The following is a 12,425-nucleotide window of genomic DNA, read 5'->3' on the forward strand; positions in this document are numbered from 1 at the left end:
TGACAAGTAAGTGGTATACAGCTGCTGTGTAAATCAAGATTTAGGAAGAACTAGCAATTAGCCAGGAATATCACAGGACCAGAGTAGCAGGAAGATGCTGAAGAAGATGCTTCCTGAGGGCTAGAGAAAAGCCTGGGGGTGTGGAGAGGGCCTAAGCTTCTTCATTTGCAATAGCACTGGGTAGATCACTAGTGGATCAAAGCAATTATAGGCGAGGACAAAGAGAAAGACTCGCCAGAGAATGCTGAATGTATTTTACGTGACATATATTATGTGACATATACAGGTAGTTACACAGACTTTTGAGGGTTAACTCCACGCCCTGAAATTCCCTTATAATAACAGTATCACACACAGATAAAATCTGCTGTGCTACATCATTCTTTCCACCCCTCCCGGCAAGAGTGTGTGAAAGTTGTCAGGGCTGGCATCCACACAGTCCGAAGGCTGCTTCTCCCTTCTCCATCCCCAGGCTCGTTGTGCACACACCTCCCTAATGGACTACAATTGGCTTAATTTGATCTTGACAAAACAAAATTAAGTAAGCTCAAAATCGCTGAAGTTATTATAAAGAATGTCTTTCTGAATCATATTTAGCTTCATTCCATGCCAGGAGATAATCTCCAGTGGAATCCAGCCTCAACTGAAAAGAAATATGGAACTAATTCAGCTCAGTATACTTCAGATCTCAGCAGCACAGTAACCACAACTACTAACCACTCTTTAAAACCTCCTTCTTTCCCAGGCCATTTTAGGAAGCTATTCTGGATGACCACCCTCAAAATCAGTTTCAACTTTGAGGTAAAGTTGACTTATTAAATTAAAAAAAAATCTTCTTCAGAGGTCTTTTATCTACCATAGTTTTTAGACTGTCAAAACATGGCTATCCTGCCTTGTTTAGGCTGCCTGTTCAACTGCCTGTTCCACTGTTTTCCCAGTTAGTTCCAGCTGATTATACAAAGATGGAATATAGTTTTGTCTTTGTCGCAACACAACAAGATATAACGGTATTCAACTGACAGCAGTTGTGGTTAAATTGTGTTTAAAATAAATTCACATTCAGTTGTCAGATCAAATCCTGAGTAAGTGTAAAATCATTATAACCCTGTTGAATTCATTGAATTTCTGACCATTTTCATCAGCTGAGACTGACTAGAGCTGGACTCTTCTGAGCAATCTTCAGCTATTACTAACAAAATTAGTAACTTGCTTCTCCAAACATCTTGCAATCTTTCTATCCATTAATTAAGTAGAGTTCCCCTTCAATGTTTCTTGTAACTTGAACACAAAGCCTGCACCAATTCTTGCTGAATCAGAGCTCAGTGCATATACTACCAATCACTTTTCTCACAAGGGTGTTTAAAATAGCAGTTTCAGCCCATCCTAGCTCACTGGGAAATCTGTCAGCAAATTTCATGTTTCTATTATTACAAGAACAATTTTAGAATCAGAAAAAAGTATCAGCAATGATAAAGCTCCAGAGCGTGTTAAAAAAATCCAGGTGGAAACGGATCAGCACTGCATAAACTTTCACAACAAAGTGCCAAAATTTCAGGGTGAATTCACTTTTAACATGTTCATATCATCATGAATTGTCTTTCCATAAACATTTTGGTGATTAAAATGTTGATTGACAGCAGTGTTTACACTTCATTTCTTATGAAGCTGCATATAGCAAGCATCCCATCCACGGTTAATGAGCTTTGCATTAGCAATTACTCTTGCTAGAAATGCTCACACATTTCTGAGTTTAGGGGAGCAGGTAGGTGTCCACCTAGTTCCATCCTATTACAGGCAGGATTGAAGTGTGTGCTTACATCCCAAAGACTTCCTCCAGGCACTTCTAAATCTGTCTACTGGCATGCGGGACCCCAGAAAACTGAAGCTTATAATGAGACTGGGGGAGGTGGAGACTGGGTGCCATCTGACTTACTGACTAGTAAGCTTAAATAGCTGGCACCTTGCTATTGCCCAGAAACTTTAAAAAAGCATAAACACGAGTGGTTGAAAAATTTCTATTAATACATCTTGAGAGAAATCACAAGTGGTAGTATTATAATTAAGGAGCATCCATTATTTAGTCACTTCCATCAAACATCCCTTTAAAATCAGACCAGTCTAGAAATTGAGGGGTTTTTTTGTGTGATCAAGCCCTTTTAGACGAGTCTGCAGGCACTCTGGTTAATAGCACGCTCTTAAAAGAGAAAAGTGGGGAAAATTCCTCAACATCTATGAGCACTATGCACTAGTAAAAAATTAGGTAACTCAGAGTGCCTTATCTAGTTGTTGTGTTGAAGGGAAAATCTGATTTAAATGCACACACCCACCTCCTGGAATAGTTTTCTGGGCTCTGTAGTTCTGTTTCAACCATATTCTGAAGGATGTCTTAAAAGTCTCTCCCAGTGCAGCACAACACTGAGATGGTCACAGTGGTGCTGCGGAACTCAGGCTTGAGAGGGCAGCAGGAAACCAGCCAGTATCTGAAGACATTTTAAATATGTGGAGAAGTGGCTGATTTCAGTTGGGAACTGAAGTAAAAAATAGAATTAAACTCCAATAACTTGTCACACCTGCGAAATCTGAAGGCTGAACCATGCATTGCAGATATGTCATTATGAAATATGACTTCATGGTTCTTCACGGATGTGTCCCTCAGGGACCAAACACAACTCTGAATAGATTGTTTCACATTTGGTTGACTTTGAGCAAACCTATAAAATCTATTAGTGTTACCAGAGTCAGTGTAAGAAATACAGATCATGAAGAATGAATTTAAATTCTTATTATCCTCCCCTCTTTTTTTCAGGCTGTCAAGGAGGAAGATGACAAAAAGCAGGATGTTTTACATTTACAGGCAGGTTTTTGGTGTAATTTTGTGTTCCAATCCTAGGGATAGGCACCAGGACATAGATTTATACATCATAATTTTAGAGTACTAATAATAAACATGCATAAATTATTTTTTAAATGCAACAGTAATTAGGAACCTGAACACTGCATGCTGTTATAAAGCAAACAGCCTCCCCTAGGTCATAAAAAACTTCTCTCACCCATATGCTTGTTCCAAGAAAATGGAATTTATAGTCTCTAGGTATTGCTTTGAAAATCTGATGTCAATAAAGGGGTAAGACCAGAAGATAGGAAGGATTCAGAAAGAAAAAAATAAGAAAAAACCCAACCTAACAATTCTGGCTGGAATCTGAATGTTCTGCTAATAAGCAAAAGAATTGCTAACTGGTGCTGCTGACTTGTGCTGTTCCTGCTGCATCTGCCACCATATTATTATTATTTTGCCTCAAGCATTGCTGTAGAGCTCACTTTAGCTAATGATCATGCAACTAACAGTCTGTCAGCCTTTGTATCTGTGGGAAACAAAACAGAATTTGTCCCTACACTATTAGCCATGCTTTCTAAACACACTTCCTTTGGCCATATGTATTGAACATTACATTTATGGCTGCTCTACTATATGCCTACTGGATATTTGCAGTAAAGACAAATATTACAGGGCAGTAGGTAGAAGTCTACATAAACTTCTTTGGCATACCCTTGAAATACAAAACCACTTGGATCGTTGCTGAGTTTTTGGAGTAAATGCAAGAAATGAGAAGCAGCGGGTCAGTTGACTGGCAGTCAGTAACAATGACAAGTTATTGTAAGGCTCGTTTTTTGTCTGTGGTGATCTAATTACAATGAGAGCTCACACAAGGATGATTAAAGCTTCCATTTTGAGGAGGTAAAAAAGTCCAACTCCAGTGTGAATCAAAGGGGAGTACAGGAAGCTGGGGTAAAATCAGAAAGGGTTCCTGATCTGTGAGACATTTAAACACAGGGAGGGATTAATCTCTTCAGCAGTTTCCACTCTAACCACCACTGCCCCCAAAGCAATGGGTACTGAGCTGTGCCAGGAGAAAAGCTGGTTGCCCGCTGCTGCCTGGAGAGAGCTGGGAAGGCTCAGAAGCCCAAGTTCTCACTCTACTGCATTTGCTACAGCGCTGCTGAGATGACCCATATGCTGTGGTGCTGCTGAGATGACCCATTTCTTATGGCAGTGAAGTGATCTGTGAACTGTCAGGCAGGCATGAGAGAAGGGAACTGGGGAAAGCAAGCAGTGGATTCCTTTCAGGCAAACTATTGCTGCATAAGAGCCTGTTCCGCTAGACTGTGTTTCCCTGTTCCATAAATAGCTTTGCATTAAAGAAATCAGAAAAAGTGAAATGACTACCTCTTTCTTTTACCACTGTTTTTTTCCTTTCTGAACACTGTTACCACTTTCTCTCTCCGGTCACTTGCTTAATTGCTCCAATTTCACCCCCTTGGCTAAGAAGACAAGTACTTGAGATTTACTGTTTCTTTTCAAGTGTTCAGTGACAGAGAAAGGAATCTGCCCTCCTGACTTGGACTCAGGACATCTTGAGTTTAGGATCTCCTAGCATACACCCAAATGAAGTACAAGGAAGCATCTGAACCACAGGGATCTCCACTTATTCTAAAACATGGCTCAAGGAGTAAACACTCGCTGCAAGGCAACATGAGGCTTATTCTCTACACCTCAGCTCTGCTATTTTCCAGCAAGCATGGTTGAAGTCCTGAGTATTTAGATATTCCCACTTCGAAGAAAATGAAAGTACAGCCAACCCGTTTTAGTTTTGTTTAGAATAAGACTAAAGGATTTAATTCTTCATGCTGCAGGGTGTAATCACCAAAAGTGCTCTGAAAGGGTTGAGTACTAAATAGGTAGACATATTAATTCATCGTCCTTTAATTAGCTGCATTTCCGTTTTCCACATCAGATTCTACTTCCTTATACCTGCCCCAGGGTCTTACAAAATGCATTATAACTCTACCCACACGCTGCCACGTTCTGCTCAGTACCAGCTTTATGTCAAAGCCAGTTTGTACATTTCACCTTTTCTATACACATCATCCATTCCCACACATCTCATCTGTTACTGACATTTTTGTTTAACTGGAAGATGTCAGCTGTGCATCTACACTCCCTTTAGAAAATCAGCTAAAAAAAACTTACAAATAAGACTCCTATGGAACCTTACTTTGCTGTCCTATTTACATTTTGTATATTATGCCATGTAGGTATGTATTTTACTAATGTAGCTTCAGAGCTGAAAGCCTCAGGAATAAAGTAAGTCTCATAGAGACAGGTGTATATTAGCACTCAGCTGGAGTACTGTGTACAGTTGTGCATATCACATGCTTTTTAGGAAAGATGGAGATCATCTGGAGTAAGTCTAGGGAAGACAATAGAAGTTATGAGAAAAACAGAAAAATGGGGCTGGTTAGTCTAGAAAATGGGGGATGTGAGAAGTCTTTCAATATTTAAAACATTATTGCAAAATAACCTGAATGAATTAATTTCCATGTGACTGAAGGCAGGGGAAAAATGTAATGGGTTTATGCTACAGCATGAGGGATTTAAGATGACCTTTAGGAAAATCTTTCTAATGGTTAATGGTAGTTAAACACTGGAGTATCCACTGGGGAGGGAGTGGAGTGCTTAACTGAAGTAATAGGGGATAAATCCACTGCATTTACAGTTGTCTCCACTTAAGATTATTAAAAGTTTAAATGTGTTTATCTAGAACATCCATCTCTTGCCACTGAGAAAGGCAACAGGCTGTAGATGGCAACTTCCTAGGAAGAGGCAGGAGCATATCTTCAACACAGCAAAATGTTGCAACGGCAGCCTGCTTTGCTGCAACACACGAGACTTTCTTTCCACTTACTGGTTGATAAAAATTCTGTTCAACAGAACTACAGACCCTTCACTCTTTCTCTTGAGTGGAAAAACAATCATTCCAGTATTCAGGTGGCAAATGACTTGTTCAGCTGGTTAGTGAACACAGCTAATTATGCTGTGGTTTTGAAGTCTTGAAACCATAAAACTGCACTACTATGCTTGAGACACCACAACAGAGGCTCAAGGAAATTAAAACAAAAATTAAAAGTTTTTGCTTTATATATCGCATGCAAAATCATCAGACTCTTTAGAAGTCTTTCTGGGTTTTCAGAGAAGTTATCTCAAGTTAGATCTTTATCTTCAAGAATTTCATAAAAATTGAAATAAGAAAAAAAGTTTAATGTAATAATCTGGCAGAACACCCGAGAGTTATTCCTGAATGCTCTCTCCTTGGTCCCAAACCACCTGTGTTAACTTCATAGAAGTCTGATACAGTACAGTCTTTTATTCATTGAAATGGTCCTTTAGTTTAAGCAACACATTAAGTTACAAGTATCACCTGGAGGTAAAAACATTCAGCATCTCTAGACTAGAAATCTCAGAACAGCAAAAGGCATAGGAGCCAATCTTGCCACAGTGGAAACCAGGGTGAGGGCATTTTGGTCAATGAGTGAAGGTCCTGGAGAAAGCTTAACTGTGTACAAGCTTTATGAGGCATAGAAGGTATTAATTTTAAATAGTAAATGGCAAAATAAACAAAAGATTAAATATAGGGCCTCAAAAATAACTACATTTGCAACTTTATATTTACATCATAAAAATAAAATAATTGCTAAATTGTATCACTGTTACTATACAAATTCAAGTGAATAATTTAATATTCTCACTGGTGGTTAGGTTCTACACACACACACACTTTTATTGTAGCAAGAATTGCTGTTGTCATTTCCATCAATTGTTAGGATTATAAATGTTTTCACTTATTACATCCTTTTCTCGAGAAAATTAGCTGGAAGTGGTTGATATACACATTTTGACACTGAACAACATTTGCTTAAGCATCTCCATTGTATAGGAAAGAATATACATTTTCATATTAGGATAAAACTAATGTGGAAAGATCCATTTGCATTTTATAGGAATGGTGAGTACTGTTTAGGAAAATAGGGAAATTCAAGTCTGACCAATATTTTTCTCTTTGATAACTGCTGTACAGGTAATTCTTCCAAACATAATATAAATGGGGCTTATAGTGGAACAGGGCACTTAGAGGATGAAAGAGCATTAGAATCTTGCTCTTTCTTCCCGTAAAAAAAAAAAAAAAAAAAGTTTAAAACAAAGAGTTCCTGCTTTAAGTTTCAAATTTAAAGCAGTCAGCACTTAGGAGTTCACTGTGGGTACATATAGGAATAGTGACTAATACTATAAATAAGAGTTAAATTTTCTACTGCTCAGAATTAAGTAGGTATATTCTTTCTGTCATTCTCTAGCCATCTCACTGGTCCCTGGTATGCTCTGACTTATAATCAGTATAATTTATGGAGCAATCAATATCTCCATTTATATAACAAAATGACATCTTGTGTCCAAATGAAAGATCTCAAAGCATCTGTATCAGCATGGCAGTAATCAAATTGCTTGGTTGCTCTGTATCACAAATAGGGAACACATCACAGGAATAAAGAGGGACGATCACATACGGGGTGTAATCTGCTAGTCAGGGAATAGCCATAGTAACAATCGTATGTGAAATACACGCTGTTAAATTTTCTGCTTCCAGGGACTCGGTTAGTTTAGTATACTTAGATGCTCAGCATCTCCACTTGTCAGTCAAGCTACCATCTGCTCCCACTCACTGTAACCCCTTCCAGGTTGCCTATGTACTACCACGTATCTTCAAACCCCTTCTACGTCAAAGAGTTTTAGACCACCTCTGATCCTTTTCCTCCTGCTTTCAGCATGTCCGAGCTCCACATTATGCGGGCTGAGAAGTGCTGGCCTGTTATAAGGTTATGACTATATCATATTTCAAAGACAGATGCAAGTCTGCTTCAAGTTGGTAGGAAGCGAGCCAGTTCATATGCAGAAGCCACATGACTGCATTATCAGCACAATGCTGAGCTTGATGCAATAAGCCTGACGGAGAAACAGAATATATTAGCTGAGCTTCAGTCAGTGCAGAGCACAGGCAAAGCAAGCTTACATCTGTCTGCAATCTGTCAGGCAGCTCATTGTGCTTGAATCGCATAATTCCCCCTTCACAGTCTTACTAGTTCACACACAAACTGAAGTAGGGACAGAAGCTATTCTGTTTGCTTCCTACGGATGAATTTGCTGATAGTGGGCTTCTGCCAGAGATGGCACACCTGTGTGGATGGAGCTCAGCTCTGCTCTGCTGTGCCGCCATTTCTATCTACATTTGCCAGAAACCCTTTATACTCCACATCTACATTTACATGCATTCAGTTTATCAGAAAGAAATTATTTTCTGCACTGCTACCTGTTTCCACCCACTGAGAATCAGCTTGGAGAGCCCTGAAACATTTATTACAAAAAAAAAAAAAAAAAAAAAAAAATCCAATTCTTTTTCCATTTTTGGTCTGTCCAAAAGCACAAGAGTGCTGATAATGTAAGGCTTGCAGAAGCACTGCTTGCTTTCAGTGGTCTAGCATCACTTAGGATGAAACCTACAGTTAGCCATTTTGAAGCACATAAACATCACTAGACAATAAAGGGACTTTATTAGCCCCTGGGAGATTTTACATGCAAACTTTCCCAAGGTCCATTTTCAATGTTACATCTATTGAACATAAAGGCTACACACTCTTTAGTGAGGCCAGCTGCTCTGGCCATTGAGGGCCCTTCTTTAATAAAACTTTGAGGACCCTGGGCTTAAAGTTCTCTGTCTACAGGCATTTTCTCTTTTTTTCCACCAAAGAATCCCCAATACATAAAAATTTCTTCTTCAGTGAGACATAAACCTGCTGCCTGCAGCATTGTGGATCAGTTCCCTGAAGTGGCTGACTAATGCTTAGGTTGCAGCGCTGATCATAAAATGGCCCTAATCCCTTTTTGCATGTTGTTCTCCAACATATCTGTAAATTCCTCTCTCAAATCACAGAATTCATGCTTGAAAGATACTCACCATCCATGCTGCTTTCTTTTATAGGAAGTGAGGGTGTTATTCAACAGAAAGCATCTTCTCAGTGGGGCAATAGAGATCACTAACTTTTAAGTGGCATCCAAATTCAATGAAATTAAGAAAATGAGAAGATGAGAACAGGTTTCCAGGAACAAGTATCCTTTGCAAAATTTAGCATACAGGTTTCTCCACCTCCATCGTGCTCCCAGAAACATTCAGTGGCATTTGGTCCAGGCTAGAGCAAACAGTAGGACCATCTTCAAGCTAAAGGAGAGTGCAACAGGACCACTCTCAAAGGACAGTGTAGCAGCATGTCCATGGATGTGTGGTACCCAGTTCTCTTTTGTATAATCCTGACCTCATTTGTCCCTGCAACACAGGATTCATCACCTCTCTTGCAGGCATGTGCATCTGGCTTGGCTGAACTTCCACTGTGTCAATCTGCTTCTCAAATCCTTTCAGGCAGCAAGGAACACTGATGATAACTGAGCAAGAATAGACAAAGCTGCCAAAAAATGCTGAGGGCCATTTTACAGCAGGAAATTGCTTCATACTGTGTTTCACTCCGAAGGTCTGACAAAAAGTCTACCCCAAGAAACTTCCCTGCCTGCTGTCTTACGCATCTTGGTAGTTAACTAAAGGGACACAAATACTTTAAGTGTGAAATAACTGCAAATATTTTTGTTCAAGAGGCTTTACTCAGCCTTATGTGAAAAACTTAGACATCTGAACACCTGTCTTTTTATTTACAAAAAAAGTCTGTTCAATCTAATATTTGGACTGGAGACAGCCAGCTGTTAGACTGCTCTTGAAGTACTGTCCTGTTACTGTACTCCAGTGTCTTGCAGTCAGCTCCTCAGGCTGGAGCACTGTTTTCCTGGCTCCATAGGCTCTAGGAGAGATCTGTGGCTTTGCCTGCACAACATATGGATACCAGGGATGGCTGTTTATCCCTGCAGCTCTTGCAGAGTGAGATGGCACCTTGTGTATCCCCATGACTCACCACTGACACCTACCAAATTTCCCAAGCTTGGAATCACCAGCAATCACCAGACGTGAGCCATGCTGGGGAGGGGAGCAGGATCAAGTTGCTGTTCTAAGAGACTTTTCTCTCATCTGGACACGCTGATGGTCTTTTGTTGCATCTCCCTCAGCACTCCCTGACCATGCTTGGACACACTTGATCACTGCGGATCACACTCAATCCCTAGAGGCAGTGAGGCAGCCACCTCTCAGAGACACACATTTTGCTCCCTTATTGTACAGCCACCCATCCCCGCCGGTGGAGAGGTGGGGGCTGCAGTGAGGAGGTGCGCTGCGTCACGCCCGCCTGCAGCTCCAGTAATAGGAATTCCCCGCCTTTTCCCCATCGGGTTTCCAGCTTTCTTCTGACTACCTTCCTTGTCACGCACAGACTCTCTGAACAAAAAAAAAAAAAAGCCCATTTCCTGGGCTCAGAAGTAGTCACCGCTCTGCCTCTCAGAGCTGCACCCAAAGGACCATTTCTGTGTCTCCTCGTCTACCCCTGGCAGTCTCGGCTACAGGCACCCTGCGCTGCCATGCCCCAGGAGGCTATTTCACACCCGTGACGGAGCTCCCTGCCTCCGCACTGGTGGTGTCTCTGCTTTTACAACCCACCTTTCAGCCATCGAGTTGTATTCGAAGCTTTCTACTACAGGTTACAATGGCTTCTTGCCAGGCGCCTGCTCATTTACAAGTAATGGGTTAGCCTTTACCTGCCTTACTCACCATTAACCCTCCCTGACTCATGCTCCAGTTTGGGAAGTTCAATCCTGGTGTGTTCTGGTCACATTTTATTTTAAATGCATCAATATTTTGAGCAGAGTGACCTATTTTTAAGTTAGAGAGAAAGAGGTGGAAGTAAGGTTCTTCCCTGCAGAAAGGCCAACTTTGATAAACACGGGGATCTAGGAGATGAAGCTCGTTCAGCTGAGGATCTCAAAGAGCTGAATGCTCACAATGCTTTGCAGTTCTTAAAGTAAAAGATTAAAATTTATATAGAACATTTTTTTTCTCAAGAAAAGGAAAAAAAGCTGCCAGAAATGGATATAGACTTTAGAGGATGAACAGGCATATCAAAAAGAATATTAGGACTCAGCAGGGAGACACGGGGGACGGATAGGAATGATCGCTAGAGAAAGCTGTTTCACAACATCAGTAGCACAGTTGAAAAGACAGACCTGTCACCAGCCAAGCTGATTTAGCCCACGCTAAATCTGAGCTCTGATGAAATCGTCATTTCAGTAATATCTTGTAACAATGAGTCCTATGTGACAGTTACACATTTATCCTTTAGTTTCACAATTCCGTATTTTTAAATATCTTTTCTTGCTATTAGTTTGACCGCCCCTAACATTAAATCACTGCTGCTCTGGCATTCAGTGCAAAACTGCTATGTGAAGCGTCTCACTTGGTAATTGGCTGCACTGCCCTTTCTTTCCAAGGCCATCATTACTGTTTTCTTCCCAGGTCTGAAAATCTGCCAGCGGCTCCCACAGCTGTCTCCCAACCGCACATTTCAGTGACCTCATTTCTGCAGGCCACAGTCTCCCTCACACTTGACATAAACTCAGATCAACAAATCCACTCCCCAGAGCACAGCTAGTTATATTCCTCTACTGTCAGGAAGCTCCAGCACATCCCAGTGAATCCCAAATCAAACATGGAGCAAACCTAGATCTCTGCAAACAGGTGCACTCTTTGTTACTGTAGATGTCTGTGTGCATCTTCTGTTTGTGTACGGATGTCCTTGGGGCATGCTTGTGCAGCAGACATTCGTCTCAGGCATCCTTTCATGATCACTGGGAGAGATGGGTTTTTTTTGAATTTTGTCAAAAAAGAGTCAGTTTGGTCCTACCTCCATAGTATCCCACTCAGTTGCTTTTGGATACAACCAATGTTCAAGTTCCTCTCAAAGTCATTAAGCTGCATTTTCAGTGGGACAAAGCTTAACCTGAAGCTAAAGAAGCAAATCTGCAATGGAATAAAAAGAAGGCACTCTCACAGAGAAATAAATGGTTCAAAGATAAGACACAAAGGACAAAAGTCATTTGAGGAAGATCGCCAGTGAAGTCCCACAGGAATACACTGATTGATCTAGTCCTAAGTGACCTGGAAAGTGGGACAAGATGAAGTAACAAAGTTTGCTGACAATACTGACTTATTCAAATATGTAAATTTAAAGCCAACTGCTAAGAGCTGCAGACGGATGTCATAATACAGAGTGACTTGGAAATAAAAAGGCAGCTGAATTGATAAATGTAAAGTAATGCACATAGGAGAAAAAAGCCCAACTATACATACGCAATAATAGGCTCAAAAATAGCTGTTACCACTGTGGAAAGCAATCTTGAGGTTATTACAGAGAGGTCTATGAAAATGTCAGCTCAGTGCTCAGCAGCATTTAAAAAGGCAAATCAAATGTTAGGAAAGAAATGAAGAACAAGCCAGAAAATATCATGATGTCACTGTGCAGATTCACAGTGTGACTGCATTTGAATAGGTGTGCTGTTCTAACCCCATCCTCCCAGCTCAAAAGAAGGGGCGGGGGGGGGGGGGGGGGGG

This window comes from Athene cunicularia (assembly GCF_003259725.1).
Source record: "Athene cunicularia isolate RWA chromosome 3 unlocalized genomic scaffold, athCun1 chr3_part1, whole genome shotgun sequence".
Lineage (NCBI taxonomy): Eukaryota > Metazoa > Chordata > Aves > Strigiformes > Strigidae > Athene > Athene cunicularia.